Source organism: Labrus mixtus, chromosome 22 (assembly GCF_963584025.1).
Source record: "Labrus mixtus chromosome 22, fLabMix1.1, whole genome shotgun sequence".
NCBI lineage: Eukaryota > Metazoa > Chordata > Actinopteri > Labriformes > Labridae > Labrus > Labrus mixtus.
Window position 1 is genome coordinate 7,512,741 of NC_083633.1, and position 13,121 is coordinate 7,525,861.

Sequence of the window (13,121 nt, forward strand, 5' to 3'; positions counted from 1 at the left end):
TGTTTCCCAAGAAAGCACTGGATGGAAGAACAGGGTTGGTCATTTCCTCCAGATCCACTTTTTAAGATTTTTGGTTGAAATTGTCTTCTGACAGAAATTAATAACTCATGCGCTCTGAAAAAGGAACAAAGAAAATCTGTCATCTGTAGCAGTTGTAAGCCTGTAAAAACTTCAACCAATGTCTGCCACGAGGTACCAATCTGATGAACCAATCACACACCTCCCTGTCTCCCCGTCTCCCTGCTCGCTCTCTACCCCGACTGTGAGTTTACTTAGCGCTGAATGAGACATGAGACGATGTAGTTTCTACACAATGCAAGAGACGAGCTGAGGTCCGCCTCTGGAGCGATGGCACTCGGGCGCTCGTGCATGTAAGTGAGGGGGCGTGGCTTTTGAGGGAGCACAGAGGGGAGGGGGCGGGTGCAGACGGAGCACTGAGGGAATGCTACTTTCAAAATCATGCTTGTTTTAGAAAATGACCAATCCTGCCTTTAAGATAAGGGATCAGAATGTCATTTTTACAGCCTCACAGTTTGGTCTAGTTTCCACACTTGCAAACAATGTTCAATGCAGCCAAGACCGTTTCATCTGTCCTGATGCTTAAAGAGATATTCCACACATTTTAAACCTCCTCTTTACCCATCCCACCGAGGTTTACAGTGTAAAACATCTGTTAAGTCCTTGTCTCTGCATGCGGCTCGTCGAAGCTGTGAAATGTTTAGTCCTTCAATCAGTGCTGATTGAGATAGGCATCAATCACTGCATCAGAGATCCTCAATGTGAAGCCTTCAAGGGTTTTATTCTCATCTGCATCAAAATGCCGACAGCACATTTCTCCGCTGAGTCAAAAAAAAAAAAACGCTTTTCAACTACAAGATAACATCTGCTGTCCTTTGTGACCTGTACTCTCGAACACCGCTGAAGTCTGTAAAACCTATGAATCCTGTCAGAGTGTGCAGAATCCGGTTATAATCTGGCTTTAGATCATGCAGTGTTTCCTCGCTCAAAGTGCCCCGCATGTCTTCCCTTACTCTCTCTTTGTGAGTAATTCCGAGCAGACTGACTGAACCGCTCTGCCGTCTGGACTCTGGGTCAGGCGGCAGCAGCCGGAGGCCGACGCCGAGATCTCCTCATTCACTAGAACGAGCCGATGACCATCTGCACCAACGTCTGGACTTCATTAAGAGAGGCGATGAAAGGGCTGCCACAGAGGAAGACACATTAAAACACACACTCACACACACACACACACACACACACACACACTTTCCAAGCCCCGGTGGGACCTGAAATATCCGACGAACAAAGACGACCATACTGGAAGCATTTCTGTGTTTTTCTAGCCTTGTGAGGACGCTTCATAGTCATTCATGCGGGCAGATTTTTACGGCCATTAAAGGGGAATTCTACACCTGGGCTCCATTTTCCAGCTGTTTTGTTGTGTAAATGATTTTAAGTACAAAAAGATTTTGAGTTGCATCAGAAGATTGTTTTGTCGGTATCTGTGAAATGTCCACTAAAAGTTTTTTTTTTTTATCTCCACTGACGGGATGAGATTGTTGTTCTAAGTGTCTGATAACATTCCAGAGAGGATCCATGCAGAGAGTTAAAGAGTAAGATGATTATTTTAACCAGGAACAGACGATGCATCGCTCTCTTCAAAGCCACCGGGCTGCACAGACAAAAATGGAAATGTTACCTTGTAGAACACTGGAGTTCTGTGATATCTGGTTAGTGTCTCAAACAAACTAGCCAATCAAGCAACTCCTGGGAGCTCCTGAGCTCTCACGTCTCGTAGGTTCCTCGGGATCGTTGGTGGGGACGGCCTGCTGTTATAGACTACCCCTCTGTGCTTGTCCCTTTCCTTCTTCCTGCATCTTAACCCATCTTCCTCGATCCCATTTTTCGAGCCTGGCTCAGTTTCAGCAGCTGTTCATCATGAGTGTAGTTTTGCTCACTATTTCTGCCTCTTAAAAGGAAGTTTTTTCTTCCCACTGTAACTTTTGCTAAATGTTGCTAAGGGGTTATTGATGGATAAACTACCCTGTGACTTCTGCAGCTTCCTTTTCAAAAGAGTATCTGAGGAAGATTTCAGCGGCATGCTGCCTGAAAACTTCTTGAAAGTTTCAGGAGTGCATGTGTGAAAAAGGGCTGAAGGGCTCTATTTGGACAGGGACCCCCTCTGTGATATTGTCAGACACTTAAGAGATCACTTATAGCCCGTCAGGGATAAAACACATGAGCACTTTGTATACCACAGCCCGTTTCACAGCTGCCAGCCGGAGCAATTCTGAACTTTTTGTACCGATTAGTCATTTAGCGAGTTCCCAGATTTAAAAATAGCAGAATGCCCCTTTAGGGAGGAACAGACACACAGTGAGACATTACAGCTGAGAACAATAAACAGGATCATTCTGAGAGGAAACAATAGACAGACACATCTGCCCTTTAGAGCTCGTTTAGGTATGTGTGTGTGTGTGTGTGTGTGTGTGTGTGTGTGTGTGTGTGTGTGTGTGTGTGTGTGTGTGTGTGTGTGTGTGTGTGTGTGTGTGTGTGTGTGTGTGTCCGCCTGCAGCTTTACAAACCTGATAACCTCATTTATGCATCATCAGCGAGGCCTTCAGGGATTCACACACACACACACACACACACACACACACACACATTTAGATCAGCAGAGACGTACCGGTAGAGCTGCACATGGAAAAAGTTTTGTCATTCCGCCTGCTTCACCCTGAAAAACCACCACCTGTCTGTCTGTCTGTCTGCCTGTCTGTCTGCCTGTCTGTCTGTCTGTCTGTCTGCCTGTCTGTCTGTCTGACTCTGCTGTGTGTGTCATCCTGTACAAGTCTATGATTGTGTCAATAGTGTCATAAAGCTGCACTCATGATGTGTGTGTCCGCATGCTTGAACACAAATGGTTGAGAGAGGGGCAGCGTGTTGCGGCGCAGACGTCTGTATTTAACAGATGACAGTCTCTCCAGATGTTTTGGGGGGGGGGGGGGGGGTTTCTCTCGGATCTCTGAGGATCCTTTCAGTCGTTCTTCCCGTGAATCAGAGGCGGGGACGTTAATGATAGGAAATGTTAGCATCAGCAGCGGTGTCTGCGCCTCAACATCTGCCAGACACACGTCGTAAAATGACTCTCAGGACGATCGGGGCGTTTAATACGTGTTTTGACGGGTTTCTATTCATCTGTTTCTTTAGGGCAGAGGCAGGTACAGCTGGGGGAAAACCTTCATCTGTTTGTGTGTGATCATGTTGTTACAGCTTTGCATATTTATAGTTTCATTTCTGTATGCGAGTGTGAAGATTTTAAGTGTGTGTGTGTGTGTGTGTGTGTATGTGTGAGTCTGTGTGTGTGTGTGTGTGTGTGTGTGAGAGAGAGTCTGTGTGTGTGTGTGTGTGTGACTCTGTGTGTGTGTGTGTGTGTGTGTGTGCAGGCGGCCCGAAAACTTGTAGAGCAGTAAAATGAAACATGGCTTCCATCTGTCAGACTTCATGTTCCACACTGACATCTGGCCTGTCTGTGGTTTGTCTGTGTGTGTGTGTGTGTGTGTGTGTGTGTGTGTGTGTGTGTGTGTGTGTGTGTGTGTGTGTGTGTGTGTGTGTGTGTGTGTGTGTGTGTGTGTGTGTGTGTGTGTGTGTGTGTGTGTGTGTGCAGGGAAATTGTGTGTCTGCTACTGGAAGGAAATGGGCCGCTACTTAATGGAGTCTCCAAACAAAGTGGATTTTTTTTTTTTTTTTTTTCAAAGCCGGCGACTTCAAAGGCAGCGGCACAAACATGAATTTTAAAGGTTTAATATTTAAGAGAGGGAACTTTCTATATATAGATTCAGCTGACACTCACATTATTTATAGTAATACTTTATAAAGATCACATACGAGCGATTCTATATTTAAATGTCTTCCAACATTAAAGATAAGGAACTCTCTGGTGCATGGTGTACATGCGGGCCTGATGGTTACACAGATGACTGATTGATCTGTATTTCACTGTTCCTATCATCCGCCCGGGTACAACGCATGGAAATCAGCTAGTTAGCTCAATCTGGTACAAAGCATCTTTTCTCTTTTGAGACTGATGTTTTTTTGTACACTGTCCCTGACTCAAATAAACGAATACACTTTATTTATTTCTATATTTCCGACTGCTATATTGTGTGTAAGAGCATCTGTAACAACCGGATTTCCCCCTGGGAGGAATAAAGTATTTCTGTATTTTCTTAAAACGACATCCAAAAATGTATCCATTAAAAGCAGAACCTATTCCCCAACATATTCTCTGTTTCCTCCTCTTTGACTGACTTTTGTTTTTAACGCCTTAAAGCTCCTATGAGGAGTTTCTAACTGGTTATAAAACGGATTGAAATAAATCAGGGCGCGTCTTTTTGAGTCGAGTCAGAAATCATGGAGAGAGAGAGAGAGAGAGAGAGAGAGAGAGAGAGAGAGAGAGAGAGAGTGTGTGGAGCTGCAGGTCGGATATAAACCTAAGCCGCCTGCTTGGAGGACTTGAGCCTTCGTACATGGACACATGCACTAACCACTAGGCTACCAGCGCCCCAGATCAACTAAATGCCAACTGCCGCCTCGGGGTACTGTAGGTGTCAGATGACATTTTTTGCAGCACGCTGCAGAAGTAGCATTCACCACCTTGAGCGATACATTGGAGTGTTAAATCAAAGCAGAATGAGATGTTTTGTCAGACAACATGACGGACACATCTACAGGTCAAGCAGAACAAGATCAGCAGAGAGATTAGGCGTACTGCTTTGAGCCCACAGGGGGCGCCAAAATGGAAACTGAAAGATCCCCACAGGAGCTTTAAATGTCTCTTATGACTCCTCATGACGAGGATGAATGTGAAGATGAACAGTATGTCTTTATTAGGAAGAAATGAACCTCGAGTGCCCTGGAGAGATGGAGAGCTGATCATTTTGGTTGTTTTAGGAGACTTGATGACAAAAACAAAAGAAGGTGCTAGTTTATAAAATACTCTGCTTTATTTCCTAGAAATGAAAATGCTGGTTTATACTTCATCATTTTCGAATGAAGTGATCTTGGGTACACATAGGATATGATTCCTCTCACTTAAAAGCATGAGAAATGTAGAAGATAATCTAATATAACGCCCTCTGAATGTACCAAAATAACGAGAATGAAACCAGATGAAGTGAATTATAAGATCTGGATAATGAGGAAAGATTTGATGATGTGATTCAACTTCTCGTCGTTGCACAAGTTAAAGTGCTGAACAACAAAATGCAGTTTAGCATCTCACCAGAAGTGCAAACAACTTTATAAAGTGCTGAGGTATGTGCAAAGTGAGAACAGAGTAATATGAAGGAGTAAGCATCAGGCTGCGGGGGCTCACTGCGATCTATAACTTGTCTTTGGATGTTGAACTTCTTTGCTGCACCCCTGTGTGTGTGTGTGTGTGTGTGTGTGTGTGTGTGTGTGTGTGTGTGTGTGTGTGTGTGTGTAGTGCTGGCATGTTGATAAGTGTGCTGCAGGAGTTGAACTGTTCCCTGTGGTCATTATGCAGGGTCTGCCCCCGCTCGTCTGCAGGCCGCGAGCAGCAGCAGCAGCAGCAGCAGCAGCAGCAGGCGGAGATGTGTGAAATGTAATCACACCGCCGCTGCCGATAAATATTGATCTGGTTGTTGGGTTTGAACCCCCGAGCGGTGAGCCGAGAGTGCGAGCGCCGTTTGTTAGCCACATTTGGGCATTTACAACGGCGAGGGCAGGAGGGGAGCAGGGGGCATTTTTAGGCGGTGACAGAACGGCTCTCACAGCAGATCTTGCAGTCAGTGTTTACCTCTGGAGTGCAAGGAGCCAGGGGAGTGTGTGTGTGTGTGTGTGTGTGTGCGTGTGTGTGTGTGTGTGTGTGCGTGTGCGTGTGCGTGTGTGTGTGTGTGTGTGTCGGAGCAGGCGGGCCCAGAATGTGACACAATTCCCTCCAGAGAATTAGACAACAAGTGCGTGTTTGTGTGACTGGAGTCCGTATCTGTGTGTGAAAGTCATCGATTTGGAATTAGGGGAGGTAACTGGGCATGGTGAGGCGCTCAGCCCAAGGAAAGTCAACCCAAAACAGTGTGTAGTTGTGTGTGTGTGTGTGTGTGTGTGTGTGTGTGTGTGTGTGTTTGTGTGTGTGTGTGTGTGTGTGTGTGTGTGTGTGTGTGTGTGTGTGTGTTAAGCAGTCAGATGTACAGTAGACTGTGAGGCGTAAGAGAAGTGAATCATGGCTTTAATTAAGTGGAGGAGGGCTGAGTCGTGTCTCGTTAAACGGCTGCTGCAGGAACATTTTCACTCGCCCGCTCTGCAACAGCTACTGGGACACTTCACCAAACAACTGGGAGGGATTTTCCACTCTTCCTCCCTCTGCCTCCTCCTCTCCTCTCCTCTCCTCTTCGCTTCCCCCAGCCGCTCTCTCGCTATGTATTTTTGTCTTGTTTTCGGTGGATAAATTGAATAATCCCGTTTTGAAAGCTGCTAAATATGAAGCATCCTTTTCTGCTAATCCGGATATTTCACTAGAAGGCCGCTAAGACTGTCAGGATTTCAGCACCATGATTAAAACAATTCAATCCATGTGAATTTAATGATCCAAAACTTGCAAAACTTACAGATTTTCAGTTATATTTGTAACCTAAAGAGAGAGAGAGAGCACTGTCTAAATTGCACATTGGAAATATTGCCAATGTTTCTCTTTTCAGTTATAAATCTACTACATGGGTCTTTACAATCAACTGTTATCCCTTTTTTTCTTCACAGTCCCCACATTTTACACTCATTAATCACTGTAAAACTAAAGGTTAAGTACATTTTTAATCAAGATATTTAAGAGTCAAATTCTACATATTTTACCGTTTATGCACAATTTTGCACGGTGCTGTCATTAGTCAAAGAGCTCATGCAACAGAGAAATGACCCCGTCCGTAGTTCTGCATGTTTGCCTGCTGTAGAGAAGTCTGGATATTTACTGATGTAATCTCTTGGTTACATATTAAATTCATCATACGACCCCGGATCACTGACATGCCAACGTTCGCTCCTCTGAAATGATGGGACGTGTTGTGCCACTGATAATTTGCATCACAAATGACATAAATAGCAGATTCCCGTTGGATTCAGATCACAGACGACGGCCTTTAGTATCAAAGAATCCCTAGAGGTCTCCGACACCCTGCAGGTAATAATAGTCCTGAGTGAAATGGGTTTTATTCTGTGAACTCAAATGTTTAATATCTGATAAAAGAACGCTGATGACTTCATGCTGAGTAGTTTGAAAACAGGTATTTACCACGCAGGGAAGCTCTATTCACAAAGATTTGATTGGTTGAATTATGGGTAATGTAGTATTCAGTGTGCTTAGATCCACACAGCAGAGATGAACACTTAGGGTACTTTCTCTCTCTTTTTTTTTTTTTAACTTGGTACATTAAAAGCACATTATTTCCTTTGCTTGAATTCTGCTCTAACTTCTGCCACACCTCCTCCTGTGGAGAATGATTTATTGTATGAAGAATTTCCCTCCTTTATGTTTGACATTGGACAACCGTGACACCAAAACATGTCCTCGTGTGTTTTATATGAGATAAGATTTACTTTATGTCCCAGAGGGAACATTTACCTTTGGCTGTAGCAGCTGCATACAGCGGCGCTTACTGCAGGCAATGCATAAATAACCGAGCAGAACAATACAGCAAGACACAATGACAAATGACACACAGCAGGAACGAAGCCGGGGCATAACAGGTGAGAAATACTGGGAAATAAAATCACACAACAGGAACGAAGCAGTGGGATCAAAGGCTAAAAAACAGTAAGAAATACAGAGAGGGGTTTTGCAGGGGTGCAGGTGTTGGCGCTAAAGACTTGATTGCAACTCCATCGTAAGTGCAACATGTCATGTGTGCATGCTGCATAATTCATCTTTGGCAGGGTTATTGAATGTGTTAAAAGGGAGCTCATTTAAAAGGCGTCTGATCCGACCTTCACAGCTCTGTCGCCCCCCGGTGGTGGAACGAACTACCAAACTCCATTCGATCCGCAGTGTCCGTTTGCACCTTTAAGAAAAAGCTAAAGACCCAGCTCTTTATGAACCCCTACGACCTTAATGATGATGATGATGATGATGATGATGATGATGATGAAGGTTTTGCTTGATAATTGCGATGATGATATTTACGTTGGTTTTGATGCTGATAAAAACTCTCAAGAACACCTGTTGACGTTGTGCTTGCCTCTGATCACTTCCTGTCAGCACCTCTGATCACTTCCTGTCAGCACCTCTGATCACTTTCTGTCAGCACCTCTGGTCACTTTCTGTCAGCACCTCTGGTCACTTCCTGTGTGTCTGATCAGACTTTAAGCTGTTCGTTAGCACTTCCTGACGTTGTTTCCTCCTCTCTCTCTCTCTCTTTGCTTGTGTTGTACTTACTCTCTGATGTTCCTCACTTCGGATAAAAGCGTCTGCTAAATGAATTGTAGAATTAAAAAAAATATTAACTGGAACTGTCCTGTCAAAAACAATCCTAGGCACACTGTAGGATTTGAGTAGAATTAAATGACTTTATTTTAAATAGTGAGATATATTTACCTGAGTTTAAATGTAAGCACAACAAAGCTGAAGTATCCACTCAGAAACTGGATGTGATAATTACAAAGACCCAGCAGCACTTCTACTCCTTTATGTTCATATTCAGCACATGTTTAGGTCGATATATGTACCGGTATATATGTAAGTGTGTTGCAACAAAGATGTCCAGACTGAGAAGTATATACATATTTTCTGGCAGAGATCCCCTTCAGAAATGTTCAACAATGCATGTTTGTGTAGTTCAGTAGTTACAGTTTATTCAATTTTCTGTGCTCTTCTATTTTTTATATTTCTAAGCTGACTTTAGGAACAACAAACACAAGCTCCAGCGCGTCTGTACCTGTGTGGAAAAGATAATAAACATCCATTTACTTATTTTTTATTCCCTCCCTAGCCAAATAAATACACTCCGAGAAGGGAAATGTTATGGGAGATTTGATTAGAAGCAATTTTCCAGCTTTTCTCGCCTCTTGTATGAGCGTCTTGCCATTTTTCAGTTTTCCATCACAGCTCTGTTGTGGAGAGTGCAATTACTTTCCCTTCAAAACTGCTGACTTGAGAATTTGAACCTGCAGAGATGAGACCATAATGGGCAGTTTTACCTGATAAATTGTGCAGCCAGACATAATTCCCCCCGCCATGAAGAATCTCCGCAAATTTACCATAGCTTTGCCTCCTCTTCCTCCTTCCCTTCATGCATCTCTTTTCCCCATCATCCGTCCAGCTGGGCTCGGTGTCAGCGAGTTCTTTTCCAGGCAGGGTTTTTTTTTTTTCTGCCAGCGTGGCCGGTTTGGCGAGGAGCTGGTGGATGCTGCAGACTCTCCTCGATGCGGTGTGGCAGAGCTGGCAGAGCCGGCTCAGCTGGCAGAGCCGGCTCAGCTGGCCCCGCTCCGACGGAGACTCAAAGACTCTTCTCATGTCCCTCCAGAGGGGTCAGAGCGGACACGTTGGCAGAGCCGAGCAAACAAAACTCTCCTCATCTCTGACTCAGCGAAAAGTAGGCATACAGATGCACAGACGCACATTAACCTCACCCAACCTTGAGGACGGCGCTGTGGAGTGTTTGACGAGGCAATCTCGCTGCTTGAATGGGCCTATTCTGTCAGAAATTTAGCTTACTGCATCCTCTTGGGAGTGTAATTGTGCTCATGGCAATCTGCCTGTTACATTAAGGGATTGTTGCACTTGGCCCTGAAAGTGTCCCAAAGTGAAGCGGAGCGTGAAGGTGCCATATCCTTATTTTATGTGGTTATTCCGTGTAACCCTGTGGAAAATCTGGTCACCAAACAGATTTAGTAAAGACTGAAAGGGGCGTGATCGAAGCAGCCCTTCATCCAATATCAACATTTTAATAACAAATGTAATAAAACCAGACCTTCAGCTTCGTTTCCAAACCGGTCCCACCAGCTTTTAAGGCCGTTTGAGGGCGATGAGAAATCACAGACAGCAATCAACCAGCGTCTGCCTGTCTGTAAAGGTCAATGACCTCGGTTATCCTGGTGTGTTTCACACTTCTCCAGCCGTGGCCTTTCGTCAAATTGAGCGTGTTGAAGCTTGGACGGTGAGAGATATCACTCTGATCCGCTGTTCAGCTGAGCAAATCATGTGGAAGAGAAAAGAAACTGAAGCGAGGAAAAGAAAGAACCCCGACTAATCTTTGTCTTTTCTACAAGCAAGACGCAGACGCTATCAACGCAAGCATTGTGGGAAAACTGTCAGTCACTATGGTTACTCACAACGACGGTTCAATTTGATTCAGGGCTTCTTATTCCCCCTTTTCGAATGGTGAACACAGACTGCAGCCACCTGCATTCATCATTATTTCCTCTCAAACAGGAAAAGAACACATGTGCTGTTTGGCTGTAGACTTTGAGGTTTGTTCAAGTCCAACTTCTCTGCCAAAAGCTGATGTGATGCAACAGCCTCACAGGCCTTCAGGCTCCGAGGTCTTTGTTGTCGGTTTCGGTCCGTCCTGGGGGTTTAAACTCGAGCCGGCGGCCTCGCTCGGAGAGATGGATGGACTGACTGAACGACGCAATCCATCGGCAACACAGGCAGAGAAGAAGGGTGGCCGGGAATTTAGCCGAGTATGTGTCAATGCCGGTTTGTTTGATGAACTTTTATCTTTGAGAAACCGTTCCATGGATCTGTTTTGAGGCGTCACTTTGGTCTCTGGTTTCTCTCCCTGCACACACAAACACTGTACAGTCAGAAAGGTCAGAAAACTTTAAAGGATAACTAATATACTCACTGCCTCCATTACTGATGTCAGTCCGGGACACTTGTTGAGTAGCGCTGTGAGATGTGTGGCTCAAAAACCTCTTTATTTATCTCATACTGGCGTCAGAAAAATCCCTCATTTCAGACTCTGACTGAAACGCTTCATTTCAGTTACTGTCTCTTTAAGGCCCCGCCTCCCCACGTGCCCACTTTCCTCTGATTGGCCAGCTCTGTTTGCAGTCGCATGGAAATTTGAGTGCGTGTGTCCTTGAAAGAGCAGCCGGGGTGGGCGTGTCCGGCAACTTTGCTCCAAGCTTTGCTCTGATACGCCGGCAGAACCTAACATCAGGTTCTGTCCAAGCCTCGTGACGTTCTCGCAAAGTCTCGTTCAGAGCGTCAGGAAACCACGTCCGAGGATTACACCAACAACTGTGTGTGTTGTGTTTAAAAATGTTTCAGGAGGTTTCAAACTTGGGTGAAGCAAATTAGTGACCTCTGACAGATACCTTATCCATTTTACAACAAAACCTTCAGCTGTCCTGGAATTGAACGCTTCAATTTGGGCGGCTTTCTTCGACCCGACAAAATCAAAACCAAATTTGTGTGAACAAAGAAAAGGATGGACAGACAGGGCGACTATTCCAGTCTTTGTCTGTACCAGCTGTAGCATAAAAATAGTCCCAACTGTGACCAAAATGTTGTCATCTCCTGAATGTTTCATCCACTTTAAACTGTACAACTCTGTGACACATTTTCCCATAAGCCCCTCTTTCTCTCTCTCTCTCTCTGAACACACACACACATTCATAAATCCAGCTGCTTTCCAAACCACAGTGAGCGTAGCGTCTGTGGTGCGGTGTCTGGCCGGGTCGCGCCAGGACACGCTGAGTCTGAACATGAGCGAGAGGGTAGGGGAAAGAGAGCAGGAAGAGAGGGATGAGGGGAAAGAAACGGATGAATAGAGGAACAAAGGAAGAGGAGGGACGGCGCAGGAAGTTATGACAGCCGTGGAGAGAATGAAGATCACGCGAGGGAGTCGAGGCTGCAGAGGAATGGAGACGAGGAGAGAGAAACAGATCCCAGAGCTAATGGACTGAACTGATTCAGAGCATGGAGTGAAGCTTAAATACATCCACAGACGCACACACACAGGTTTTTGTAGCTCTCGGTGAGATGACTTGCAGCTTTCTTTTTGAACCCCTGCTTTTGTGTGTGTTTGTGTTTGTGGAAAATCAGGACCACATTTTCCTTAAACCCTGATGCTTTCTGTCAGGAAGAGGATGTTGACGCTTGTCTATCCTCTCTTCCTGTGCTCGGTTTGTTTTCTGTTCGTCTCGTCTGAGAGATAAAGGAGGTGGAAGTGTCTTCTTGCTGGCTTTCACTCTTTCAATCTGAAGAAACGCTAAAGGCCAGATAAGATCTGAGTCTCACAGAGAGAGAGGACATGTCAAATACCTTCCAATAACATCGATGCCATTTACCTCTTTCATTTTACTCTCCTTCTACTCCCTCTTAATGAGGAGTTAAAGCCTGGATGCAATAAACTAAGGATTGCAAAGAACAAGAAACAGGCCAGATGGGCTCGCTTAAAAGATTAAGATTTAAGAATTAATTAGCATCCTTTGTCTCATTTCTTTAACCAGCCCGGCCACAGATCATTGATTTAGTCAGAACCTAAATTACAAGCCTAGCGGTGGCTCAGTGGTAGAGTCGGTTGGTAGAGCAGAACGCTGCAGGGCTGCCAGGGGAAGGCTGCTCTACCCGTGCTGGGAGAAGAGAGTTTATGTAAGAGGCTTTACTGGCTTACTTAGAGGCTTGAAGCCGTCTCTGGAAATTCTTGGTTTCATATCGGGGAACTTTTGCGTCACTAGCAGATCAAGCTTTTTAACCCCCTCACCCCCCGGGCATCCAGCATTGTAACACTATATCTGATTGTTAAAATAGGGATCAGTAGAATAGGTCAACCTTTCCTACTGTTTTCTGAGAGGCACAGCCAATATTAAACTTATTAAGATTTTTTTTGTTATCAGCAACTCTCATGATTTAAATTATGCAAATTAATTCAAACACTTGATGACGCAGCCTATCAGTGGAGGTCAGTATCTTACTCAGGGATGATGCAATATTTCGATTAGACCTGAATATTTCTTCTGATATTTCAGCCTTCCCTCTCGTTCAGGGCAGCCTTTATTGTACTGCTTTATGTTTTGGCATTTTAAAAGGCTCCCTTTGATGCACTACATCAAGTGTGTTTAGCCCATAGGCAGCATTTTTTATCAGCTCATTTTCTAATAGGGGC

General features: G+C 44.8%; 1 protein-coding gene across 2 annotated transcripts in view; it reads left to right on the forward strand.

Moving 5' to 3' along the window:
* The window catches only part of chst11 (carbohydrate (chondroitin 4) sulfotransferase 11), a 95,654-nt gene that overhangs the window by 8,625 nt on the left and 73,908 nt on the right, over positions 1–13,121 (forward strand). The gene's annotated exons all lie outside the window — the stretch shown is intronic.